This window comes from Passer domesticus, chromosome Z (assembly GCF_036417665.1).
Source record: "Passer domesticus isolate bPasDom1 chromosome Z, bPasDom1.hap1, whole genome shotgun sequence".
In the NCBI taxonomy this organism is placed as follows: Eukaryota; Metazoa; Chordata; class Aves; order Passeriformes; family Passeridae; genus Passer; species Passer domesticus.
Genome location: NC_087512.1, coordinates 43474476 through 43487738, shown reverse-complemented (window position 1 = coordinate 43487738; position 13263 = coordinate 43474476). Strand labels below are relative to the sequence as shown.

Here is a 13263-nt window from a genome sequence, read left to right as displayed (position 1 = left end):
CCCTAGTGCGACATTACCCAATAGATCCCAAACACTTGATAAACTTTTGCTACACATCAGCTTACAGTGGGTGGTTGGGTTGAGTAGTGTGAGACCAGGACTCCTGTTGTGTGCCCATCTGCACTTGAGCCCCTCTTCCCCTGGGCTGTGCCTTTCGGCAGCACAGGCGGAGTTTAGCACCCGCTATGATTAGCTCTGTGATGACGTTCACGGAATCCTCAGCTCAAAGGAGAGGCAAAAAAAGCAGCAAAGCTCTCTTCTAAAGGGTAAAACAGAGTTGCTTGTTTGACACAGTGCCATATGTGCCATATTACTGTCTGCTCTAATCTTTCGCTTCAGTTAAAGCTGAAAATCCTACCTGGCACTGCCAGTGGCTTTCTGCTGGCAGTCCTACCTCCTGTTGCACTGTCTCTCCTTACTTCTAGCTATGAGCCTTGCTCTCAGGCATTTTAGTACCAGTTCCACCCAGAAACAACCCATATCCCACCAGACACACTGAAAAGAAACATTTTACTGCCCTAAGATATTTACCACCTCAGAAATACAAAAGCTTCTCTGTATGTCCCTTAAGACTGTCCCAAATCTCTGAGGATCAAACCAAAGAAATAACTAGTGACAGTGCTTTTTCCTCCCTCCCCAACAGCAATAGACAAAAAAGTTCTAACAAATATGTGCACGACCAAGAAAAAGTTACACATTTTCTGCTGCATTTGGCTCTCAGAAATAAGCCCTAGTTAGCACAAAAATATGGATGAGGCAGAAGAAAATGCATTATTCACACTGTGATACTAACATTTTCCAACAAGTCTGGCTGAATTCTTGATCTCTTGTCTCATCTTAGACCTGGCGAGCAGCTGACCTGGCAGGCACCGTTGAAACCATTTTTGGTTTTTGACATCTTTAATCTCCATTATTTCCCTATAGATAAATTCAAAGAGCTGCTTGTGCAGCCACCTTTATTCTGTCTAGGTGGAATAAAGGTAATTCTGAACTAGATAGGAAATATACTGTTTTTGAAACATGTTGTACGAGAAGAGTGTACACAGGACAAAGCAGTACATGTATAAGCATGCCCGGTTCTCAGGTCATGCTACCGCCTGGTATTGGTTTTCAAAGCTTCATTGTCTCTAAGTTGCTTCTGAGAGCAGTTACATGAGATGTTACTGAGTAGTAAGAGAGCACAACTAGCCTTCCAGCCTCGTCTCAGGTCTTCCGGCAATGCTTTGTTCTCACATCCCACTGCATCTTTCCTGTTCTAAAGCTGATCATAGCAGTGTAGGATATGCAGGACCAACATATATGAACAGCACAAAGCATAAGGAGTGAGCCACACAGAGAGCACATCATATCTGCAGTAATCCCAAGGGGCCTCATGCTGCTCTGATACTGCCATTTCCCTTTGGGAAGGCTCCAGTCTCTCTCCACTAGGGAATGGCAGTGAATTAGTGTTTCCCACTCTGGGCCTCTGGATTTGCTTTGCCTTGAAATGCTGCTCCATGAGGACAAGCTGTTTTCTAGTACCACATGTAGAAGTTCCCTACCAACACCAGGAAAAGAAAGTTCCCCATCCCTCAGCCCGGGGAATGTACATATGCATGTAACAGAAAGCTCATATGCATTTTTCTCCAAAATTTCACTTAGGATAGGAAACCAGCTCTGCAGATACATTAAGCATTTTGAGAGCAGATGTTAATGAGGCAGCTGCCTAGGCAATCTACAGGGCATTGTTGCAATTCTTGATGAAGCCACTTACATTGAAGGTATTATTCCATTCAGCTACAAAGGGAATAGCTGCTCTGTGCTTCATGCAGCTCTGCTGTCTTGGCTGTTTCCTGCACACTGAAAATGGTGGCAGCGTGACTGCTTGGTACATTGCTCCATCAATTTACACATAGCCCAATTTTCCCCTCCCTTCACTCCGTGTGTCTGCACACCTTGGATTGTTAGAAGGTGTCAGGTACACGTATCACACAGATAGGGAATGTACTCCCCGCAGGAAGGAAAAAATAAAGTTAGCACTCTGTAATATAATAACCAGAGCAAGGTACGCTGCAAGTATAGAGCATGAAAATTGTCACACATGCATTTCATTTCCCTATAAAACCCACTGCCTTATGCCAGTCTGTAGCATGAAAATCTTCAAGATATCTGTGCAGCAATTGGTTTCTCCCCCAACCTATTTGTTCCCAAACTCCTCATACAATGACAAAAAAAGTTCCATCTTCTCCTCAAGCTGCATTGAACAAAATGTACTGAAGAGGCTTGGACAAAAGCACCAGAACAGGAGCATTTTTAAAGTTCTGCTGCAGTCTGACTGGCAGCTCTGAGCTTGGGTCAGCAGCATCAGAAGTAGACACTTTCTCAACTCTCCTCTCCTCACAGATCTGCCCCTGTGGCCAAAGCTCTGTCTAGTCTGCTACTGCAGTTACCTTATTCTCTTTATTGCTTGTCTCCATGCTCTAATATTCCCTTACTTTTTTCATCCACATGCTCTTCATGGTGATTTTCTGTTTGCTTTCTTTTGTCCTATTTTATTCTGGTGTTGTTGCAGAACCTTGTGGTGTGTGTCCCTTTTTCCAGTTCCTCTGTGCATGACCACAAAAGGACAGTGCAAAGCACAACTCTATTTTCTCAACCTCTGAGACAGAAAAAAAAGAGGAAAAAAATAGCAGGGGAGAGAAGGAGAAGATTAGTAAATGAGCATATGAACAACACATCTGGAACTACAATAATAGGTACACTGTCCCATAAGTGTGATAAGCTACCAGCAACTACATACTCTAGGGTTAACTCTTGCTCATATAATTAAGGCATTCTTCATTATGGCAATGAAGCATTTGGCAAAAACTGCTCTGCAGAGAAATATTTCAGCTACTAGAACACTGATCTTTGGTGAAACATCTTCACCTCTGATGCTAGTGTTATTTCCACAGATCATTATCTCCTTCGAGCAAGCTTCTCTTGGGTCCTATCTACTGTAAGAGAGCTTCCTCAGGCTAGCAGGTCTCAGGAAGTGGTGCATATTGGGGTGGAAACTTAAAGGAGCCTTGATTACCCATACTCAATCTATGAACTGAGTACTTAAGTGGTTATACACTTGAGGAAAGATGCAAGGAAGTTTAATGTTAGGAGTTTCCAACTCCATGACAGAGCACAGGGACTTACAAAGCAATAGCACTGTAGATAGTGCTTTTGCACTTGTACTTCAAGTATGCTCTGCAAAATATGGTGATTTCCTCAATATCTCTGACCTCTTCTGCAGGTCAACCTCCTAAGTATACATAATTCTTTTTCTGTATTTTCTTTTTGTGCTTTTGATTCCTTAGGTAAGAGTTTTACTAGGGATGAGGAAACAGCACTCCAGCAGTATATTTCATAAGAATGAATCTATGAGGCACAATGTAGCAAGATCACAGGACAGCTGTGAACTCAGCTGTGAGGCTGAGGGTTGCGTGGAGCCTGATGCCAGCTAAGAGAAAACAAGGACTAAATGCAGCCTGTAGCTACTAATAACAAAAATTTCCAACCTTCACAATGAAAACCTATATATAAGGATGCAAACAAAAGGAAATAACAATGGGCAAATGCCATCAGGGATAGTCAGGCTTCTCTCATTTCTTTTCTGTCATTCATATGTGGGTTTTAAAATAGTTTTATCATGATGAGCCAGGATTGAACAGCTTGGTGAAAAGCATACATTCATTGGCCAGTAGCTGATGAGACACACAAGGCACCTATATTTGGTATTCCTCCATTTGAGTTCTCTGTCTTTAATAAGATATTCTCCCTTTGCATTTAAGTAGATCAAAATTAATCTGTCTATGTACAATAAGCATATGTAAGCAAGCAATTGCTACCAAAAGGAACTTGGCTGCTGCAGTTTTGGAAAACATGCTGGAGCACCCATTAATTTCTTTTCCATGACTCATAGTAGTAAATGCAGTAAGAAAGAAATGCGTGTGATCCACATATCCTCTCAGCTGTTGGTGCTCCCATAAACAGTGAATCCTAATTACAGGCACTTCTGAAAGTGTTGCACACCTTTTGTGATGTATTTGCAAGAATATGCTGACAGAAAAGTAGAGCTATGTCAAAATAGGAGCCAGAGGGTTAGAAAAATAAGTGCCTCCCAAGAGTGTGAAAAGTGTAGTTTTGGTTTGATTTGCTTTTTCTTTTCTTTAGTTGCTGTTGGGGTGGCTTTTTTACACTTTCAGTACCAGGCTACATATCTGTTTTAACAAAAATCTATAAAGATAGTTATCAATCTTACTAAATTAAGTAAATCTCTACCATGTGCAAGCATGAATACTGTAATGTTGGCTTTAAATTAACAGCAGATTGAGAAGGGAGAGCTATTTGAAGTGAAACTTGGAGACTATTTCTTGTTGACATTTTTGGGGACTGTGGAGGAAGAAGTGTAGGACAAAAATTGAGAGGAACTGAGTCAGATCAGGTCATTCTGACCTCTTCTGTGTTTTTCCACTCTTCCTTTCCACTTAGAAGCAAACCCAAAATACAAGAGTATAGTGTCCCCAGCTAATAATGGGGTTGGTACATTTCTGAAATCTCTGCTCAACTATAAATCTTTATTAACTGCTCAAGTCAACTAAACTTTCAAACAATGTCAGAAGGGTGGGCTGCCATCCTGACTTACATGCATGAATAGTCATGTATTCCCTCAAGGACAGGTAGCAAACAATGGGACAGAGAAGTGTATTAGCAGCGATCTTCAGACTACTACTGCAATGTCATGCTTGTTAAGTAATTAATATACTTAAGATGACTCTCAAGAGAAAACAAGGGCCTTAGGATATCTACAAATTCATTCACGCAGTGAATTTGTTTTTTTTTTTTTTTAATTAGAATCATGCCTAGAGGTTCCAGCTTTGTCTGAGACCACCATTTTCAATAGGCTCTGAATCGTCAGTATAGTCAGTATAGTCAGTGTAAGCTCTCCAGGGAAATCTTAACCAACAAAACAAGAGATAAGACATAATTTTTTGGAGTCAGATCAAAAATACAAGGAATTTCCCTTTTTCAACCCCCAAAAATTTAGTGCCTTTAGGTTGTGGCATAATTTCCTGTGAAAGTAATAACAGGCCAAATTGGGAAATGTTTATGCAGAAATAGTGTATGATTTTCTTTCACCAGTCGTAAAGACATGTGAAATATGAAGCCTTTGTGCTCCCTTTCCATTCTATTACAGAATATAACTGATGCCCACAGTGAACAATAACTGCTGGACGAATAACTTTAACATCACCATAGCTTTTTCTCTAGGTGATAGGTGTGCCAGTCCAAGCTTTGAACTGGTGTTAATCTAGTTTTCTTTTTTTTCCATAAGCCAGCTTATAATGTACTAAGCCAGATGGCTTAGTACATTGTAGGTGGCATCTGATGTAATTAAATGGTAGTTTAAAGGAAAACCACTATGGTTTCTCTATAATTTCTCCTAGAAATAGCTCTTGGGAATCCTTCCCAATGAAAAAACATTCCTTAGAAGAAAGCTACTAAAAAGTAGGAGTTAGATGAGGGAATGTTCATTCCAGTGTGCTTTCTCATCTGAAAATAACCTGCCTTCTTCAAAAGTGTATTATCTACCCATATCTGGTAGATTTGACGTACATTCCACTCATAATCTCCTTACGTTGTATTTCCTTATTTTACTACACAATGTTGTTAGAATAACCTCAAACAAGCCAAATCTACTTTTTCTTCTTCCTTGTTCCCTTACTACATCAAGAGATCCAGTGTGTCACATTTCTCTTGTTCAGAGGCACCAAAGCACTTCTGCCCTTCCAATCCCTTTGCTAAAGAAAAAAGTGATTTTTGCCTAGCTCAGGCAGAGCCATCCATGCACAAATGGTATCAGTAAGGAGTTTCTTCTAGAAGACTAAAGGAGGGAAACTGATATTTCATGAGCCCAAGTCCTAAGGCAGAAGAAAGGCCCAGTAAACAGTCCCATGTAGCTTTTACTCAAACAATGAAGTATATGTACAGAAAGGCAGAAAAACATTCACTTAGTAAAGGCTTTATTTGTTTAGTGCCTTAAGTCAGCTGTTCTGTTGACTGGCAAGTTTTTTCACAGAGTGAAGCAAAACTGCCTAATGCTGGACCTCTCAGTCAGCAAAAAAATGCTACTGCAAACAAGAGATTTAATTACTCTCATGTATGCAAAGAGATATTTTCCATGCCTGTAAAAATGCTAGATGAAAGCACACTGAGTAGGTTGCTGAAGCACAAGCTTCTCCATATTCTCAAATACGTGTCTGACAATACACAAGTACATGCAGAAATGTACTCATTTCAGATTTGTCAGGAAAATCTTTAGCAACTTAACAAGGGAGAAAAGGTCATGAATGTCATAATAATTTGTTCCAAAACAGTATCTTAGGTAATTCACAAGTGTTGCATATTCAGTGTAGCAGTTTTCTTTCAAATCTATAAGATTAGAAAGGAAAAAGCAAAAACAAACAAACGAAAGACCCTATATGAAACCAAAATAAAACACCCCAAGCCAAACAATTTGTTCTCTAATTTTATTAGGCAAAATTCAGAAGCTATTGAAAAATGTGAATTTTATGAACATCAAGAAAACAGTTATAAATCTGGAGACAAATTAAATCATAAGATTTGTTGCATTATTAGCAGAAATTGACCCTGTGGCATTGGATGAAGAAAGAAAATGTGAGGAACTAGCTCTCTGGTGCCTATGTTGCAGTAAAATATTAAAAAGGATACAGATCAGAGAATCCAAGCAACAATGGAGTTGTTTATCTCGATGGACAAAGATATCAATATTTTGGGCCAAGATCATGCTCAGTGATGGAATAATGACATTGTCCCACCAAAATGTGTCCTTTCTTACTGTGAATTCCCAGCAGAACTGTTAAAAATTGAGCACTAAATGTTACCATATAAGATTAAAATGGGGAAATTAAATATGTTTCACCTAACAGCCATTCACTCTTGTCACCCACATTTATCTTCTTCCAAGACATGAGATATGATTTTTGAAAATAAATTTTTAAGTTGCCCTGAGCAAGTTTCTGATAGTGAAGGCAGCAGATCCTTTTTTCTCCATACACAGATCATATCCAAGGAAATCTTATACAACAGAATTCAATCTGTTTCCATTTTGCTAACCAAATATGACACATCTAAGAACAGAAGCTGATGATTTAATGGAGTTTTAAGGAGGGGACAGGAAACAGGTTTACTCCAAACAGCCCAAAGCTACAGAGCAAGTTCAGCAGGAAGCAAGAACTAACTCTTCTATGTAGAGTTATTGAAAAATAAGGTACGTTGCAGCATGGAACATGTACTGGAAACAATTTCTCATGTGGCAGAAAAATTCTACAGACAGAAAATTGGGTAAGTCTTTAAAGGAAGTGTAAATGCAGATTTTAAAAGCATATGACTTAAAGCATCAGTTTGTCTTTGGATGGACCACAACGGTTTTTTACTCCTTTGCATTTCTTGATTAAAGAATCTGGCCTAGCATGAGGCAGTAAGCTTGGAAACAAAGAGAGGAACTTTGCATCTCAACATGAACATATTTAGTTCCCTAACAATTTATGGTATCTGCCTCATGATGTTAAAGACAACCAGCCTTAATAATCCATAGAGAATGAGGAAGATAAATTTAAAGAAAAAGGGCTTAAACTATATTTTCAGTTTTGAAATTAAATCTCTTTAATGAAAGAGATAAGAAATTTTGAAAGCATTACTGTGTTCTGTGGTATATAGTAAGAGCACAAAATGTGGACTGGGTATTAGACACACTGTCCTTTTTTGCCTGAAGCTACCATCAAGGGGCTGCCTGGACCACCATTATACCTTTCCAAAAGCATACATATTTCAAACATTCCACTAGAGACTGAGACACTGACAGGGTGTGCTCTTGGAAGGCTCTTGCCAAGCAACAGCTGGAAAAGATATGCCAGAAACAATGGGAGAGCTACAGGAACAGCAAATCACTGTGCAGAAGGAGCCTGTTGCTTTGCATGGGAAAAGAGTAGCAGCAGCAGGAAGAAAGCAGCAGAATCAGATGTCTGCCCAAGCAAACCCCTTTACTTTCAGTTCTCTTTTTTGACACAGACCACTCACTCTCTTTTGCCTTCTGAACATCTCTACTACTCAAATACCCTCTCCTAAATCATTTTGAGGAAGTAAACCTAACAGAACTGCAGTTTGTCAGCCTCAGGCATCAGAGTGATAAAAGCTACAAAATATATTGCTACACTGTTTAGAATTATACAGTCACAAGCCCCAGGGTTTTTTTGCATTAGAGGTTTCCTGCTGACAGTAAATCTCAAAATAGTAAATAGTAAGAGTGCTCTGCTGACACAGGAATTGAAAAAATTTGGGGATGCTTCTGTAAGGCCTGTGACTTACTGACCTCAACATACTTGCGTCTTACAAATACAAAGCTGTGAGACATTACTCTAGTTTTCCTGGATTGTCAAACCAGTCACAAATTTCCAATTAACCTGCTGACCTAGTACTTGCAGATAGGTTTGAAATGCTGATCAGATATAGGCTTTGTCCCAGACAGCAAAGACTTATCTTGTGGGACCACATATAGCGTTAGTGCTAACACATATAACACTCATTCCTTGTAGAGATAATTCAAAACTCTGGTTAGCACTGTGAGTTAGGAAGGCCTGTTATCTAGCTGTTGTATCTTAAACTGCACATCCTGGTTAATTTTGTGGTACTTCCACATGACAAGATTGTTTCCTGCCAACAAATGTGGAGTAAGCACTATTCTATCCTAAATACTTAGCCACCAACAAAATAAATATACTGACTTAGCCTGGCAATGGTTTGCTCTGCCAGATGTAAAATCTTCCTCTTCCCCTGACTCACCTGTAACCCATTTTTTGATAATTTCATGGTTAACTGTTTCTAGGTGATACAGAAATAAGATGTTTTTCTCATGATTATTTTCATAAACGTGGCACCTTCATCACCTATACAGTGTGAAGCCGCAATTAAAAAGGCCAATGTGTCTAGCTGACACATATGCAAAATCAGGAATTGTCTGTGTTTATTCTCAATTATATATAAGCACATTGCAGTATGCCCTACTATGCAGGCCAGATAACAAGTCACAGGAAAAGAGCATCTCTCTGTAAAAGGACCTCAGCTTTGACATAACAGAAAAACTTCACAGATACACAGGTTATAGGAATCTGGCAGAGAACCCTGTAGCAAAGCTTTTCTGTATTGACCAGTGCTCCAGGTCTCACGAGTAAAGTCAACTTGCTTAAGAAAATTAAAAGTCATTCCACCATTACAGAACTTCAGACACTTCTAAAAATCAAGTTGCTCTTTTTTTCTCTTTAAAAAAATTAGAATACAACTATATACTTTTTCAGTGTACTTTGGGTTTTTTTCATCTGTATCTTTAGCTCAGTGCAGATGTATGTACTTATGATGAAGAGTTTAACATTGAAATCCTAAAGATGGTGTTCAAACACACAGTTTCTGAGTTCAATATTTTAGTTTCACACCTAGAAGGCACTTGTGAATAGGGCTAGGAAGATTACCAAGGTATTCTGCAGAACAGCTGACTAGTGACACAAACTGCTATAGACTGCTGGGACAGTTTATCCGTGAGACAAATTATGTAGTTCACATGCTGTATAGAAAGATATTATTAAACTGTATTTGCAGTAGGCTCAGCTGCAGGCACAGAAGCATCTCCCATTCCCCACAATCAGCATGGTCCACTGCCCTGCTGCTGGCTACAGTGACAGAGCAAAGTTTTGCTCTGTCAAAGTTTTGCAAAGTTTTGCTTCCTGGCAAAACTAAAGCCAGCAGTTCCTGCCTTCCTGTCCCCTGGTGTCTTCCCCATGTCATGTCCCCCCCCCAGAGTTGGTGGTTGTGAAGTTGATGAGACTGCTTCTAAAGCCACAGTTGACAAAACCAAGGAACTGACTAAGGTTAAAATTAACTCTTAAATAAGCAAATAAAAAACAGTAGTTTTGCTCTGTAGTCAGCTGTTCATGGACCAATCACTTCTACAGTGAGGATGGCATATCCTTTACACTCCTACCACTGCTTCCAGCCTGACATGTATAAACTGCTGATGATCTTAGCTTATATTATGAACTGAGGAGAATAGGGAAAAGTTATATATGTTTGCACTGCATGCTCCTGCAGTGCTGGGGTCAACAGTCTGTGGGGAAGGCTTGAGGAAGGAAGAGAAATAAACCACTGGAGTTGAAGTTCCTTGTGATGGCGAGTCAGCATTCTTGAGCTTCAAGTAGCAGTGTGCATCTGTTTCCATTTCTTACATGTTTATTTTTCCTTTTTGGAACTAGTTGTATTAAAATGAAATTTCAAATTCTGGAGTGCAGTTTTGTGGTAAGGACTTGCCTAGAAGGCTATGGAGACTTGCTCAATAAATTGAGTAGGAGTCTGTAGTTCATTGTTTCTGCAAATATTTTATTTCCTATCAGTTCAGAATAATCCTAGACTTTTCCTTTAGAACAATGAGATAAAATTTGTCCTAAGCCATTCAGTTGTGGTTCTGTTCTAGTTTCAATACATTCAATAATAATCAAGTAATTATTCTTTCTCACTCTCCTGACTAATCAGGAATCTTTTTTTTCTCATGATTACCTTTACATTAGAGAGTTTGGTCACTTATACATTTCTCAGGCATCTGAAGTTCCTGTTACTATCCACCATAGGTAGGTCAGCAGAATTCCCTTTTGGAGACACTATTATATTTTCTCTTGTTTCTGCAGGAGATGAAAACTTGAGAGAGAAAATAAAGGAAAAAACCCACCATTTTTTTCCACAAAATAACTTTCTATTAAGCACCAGAAGAATTTTCATTAAGTAATATATATCCCTTTCTATAAAACCTGATGCTTTTAATATAAAAAATAAAGCATGACTTTATTTTTTGTGAAGAACAGTTATCTACTTTTGGCACATGTAAAATATGTAAAGAAGAAGGGGAAAAAATGCCCAATACTATATCACACTTCTATCAATAACACTTAGAAGTATGAATACCTTAAAAAAACAGATGTAATTTTTATAGGAAGTCAAGTGACACCACTAATGAATTTAAGGCTCCAGATACTACTCAGGAGTGCAGCATAAAAACCAATATTTCCTAATGCATACTAAGCAAAAACATCAGCTAATAATTTTCTGCAGTCATATAATTGAAAAGGAAGGCATTCACTAGCTAATTCTGGTATATTTATGACATCAAGCTGGTTTTACTTCTGTAAAACTGAATCTGCTTTGACAATGTCTCCAGATTTCCCTCTGCTGGGGTAATGAGGTCACAGCTCACCAGAAATAAACCACTGTGATCTGTTTGTGATGCTTTTGTAGGGAACACCCTTGGAAAGCTTATAAAAGTAGAAAAACAGTAGAGCTTTCCTTATGCATGTGCAGAGAACTGCAAATAATCAGACTGATCAGGCATCACAGTTCTGTCTCTGCTAACAGCTTAGATGAATCAGTCACTTTAGTCTTCCTGGATGCACCTGGCTGTTTAGGAATTGAAAGCAGATGTAACAGATGAGGTGCTGGGAGAGACATCTCAATGCTGTTAGTTCGAGAATTAGGCTTTATATATTCATGCAGGTGTAGCATTGGCTGCTACCCAGTAAAACATTAAATCCTTGCTGTCATGACCTTAGCATCCAGTCTTCCCTATTTCCTGACCTCCCATGGGTAAACACTTGCTCTGAAGGCCCCTTATTCATATCCATGCCACCAGAACTGGCATCAGCAGCTCTGTCATTCCTCCCCATTAAAGCAGTTCACTACTTGTACAAGATGGTAACGCTATGCATCAAAAGACTGATTGATCTGAAAAAAACCTTAACAGGCTAAGTCCTGTTCTTCTTACTGGGGTTAAAGAGAGTAGGGTAAAAAGACACAGTGTACATCTTTGAAATATGCATTTGTTTGCTGTGTAGGCACACAGGGTAGTTGATGAATTCAGGCAAGTGAGACTTGCAAACTTTTTTGGCTCAGCATGATTATAGTCTCATGTTTGAGGATATAACTGTGTGGGATAAGGAGTAGCTAACAGAGCATATTAAGTCTTGTTTGACAGCTCCCAGTGAGAAAAATTCTCACTTAAAAATTCTTTGTGCTGTCATGAGAGATCAAAATGAGTATGCTTTAGACACAAGATAAGAAGCTGCTATGTTAAATATTAAATTGGGACCTCTACATATATTTTTCAGGTTACAAAATATTTTGCTTCACAATAATTTGCAGGCTATTTCAGATACATTTTTTAACGTGTACTCCAGCACTTTCTACAGAAAAATATGTAGATCATTGACAATTCCAAAAGGTCAGCACTTTTTATCTTGATCTCACTCATGCACCAGCTAGAAAGTTCTCTACAGCTCTAGCTCCCCAGTGCATACTGTGGTCCTACTCTGCTGAATGCAGACTGCATTTGCATTTCTTGGGGACTTCAGTGTTCATGCATATGGGCAGTATTAAGTTTGTACAGCTAGATAGCAATTTGGTCCAGATACCACCACATTACACAACATTTCTTTAGTTACTTACCGCAATAATTTTCCCATGTTCTTGGAGCTACTCTCAAACAAAGAACAGACCTCACTTGATTACAGTGTAGTACATTTGACTCCAGGATATGGATCTACTCATTCTTCCCTATATTGCAGCCTCTTACAGAGCTATGCTACTCCAAACAGCATATGTAGAAAACACTGTTTACAGCTAATTTCTCTCTCCTTTAAGGGTATATTCATTTTATAGGCTTAAGTTAATTTTTGGATTTTCTAGGAATCTAATTTGTCTGAACTGCCAGGGACATTTCTTCTTTCACAAGACTAGGAGGGTAGAGACTGAACCAAAACTAGTTCAAACAAATATCCCACAAGTGACTCACTGTAGTATCATGTTCAGATGGTGTATTGGGTTTGTAGGGGGTAGACTTAATTTTCTCTACAGCAGTTCTGATAATGTTGTACTTTGTATTTGGAGCTAGAACGGGGTTGATGACATAGCAGTGTTTTGGTTGCAAGGCTCCCACAGCATCAAGGATGCCCTTCACTCAAGGCTGCCCTTCGCTCAAGGATGTCCTTCAACAAGGACAGCTGAGACAAACTGACCCAGGAATAATCCATAAACTATGACATCTCTTCAGCAATAAAAGATAAGAGAAATGGGTGGGAAGAATTAGTTCTTTAGATGTTTATCATCTGGAACAACTGCTATGTGTTCTGAAGCCTTACTTGA

The 13263-nt window shown here is 39.0% G+C and overlaps 1 long non-coding RNA gene across 17 annotated transcripts in view; it reads right to left on the bottom strand.

The window, feature by feature from the left end:
• Window positions 1–13263, bottom strand: part of LOC135291496 (uncharacterized) — a 60522-nt gene that overhangs the window by 21721 nt on the left and 25538 nt on the right. For 15 of the 17 annotated variants that reach the window (XR_010354299.1, XR_010354295.1, XR_010354306.1 and 12 more), the window contains 2 exons: window positions 10633–10770; window positions 2475–2638 (listed from right to left, as the gene is read on the bottom strand). This is a non-coding gene — a long non-coding RNA (uncharacterized LOC135291496). Of the gene's footprint in view, window positions 1–2429; window positions 2639–10632; window positions 10771–13263 lie in introns of all 17 variants that reach the window. The other 2 variants (XR_010354291.1, XR_010354293.1) reach the window with 2 other exon arrangements.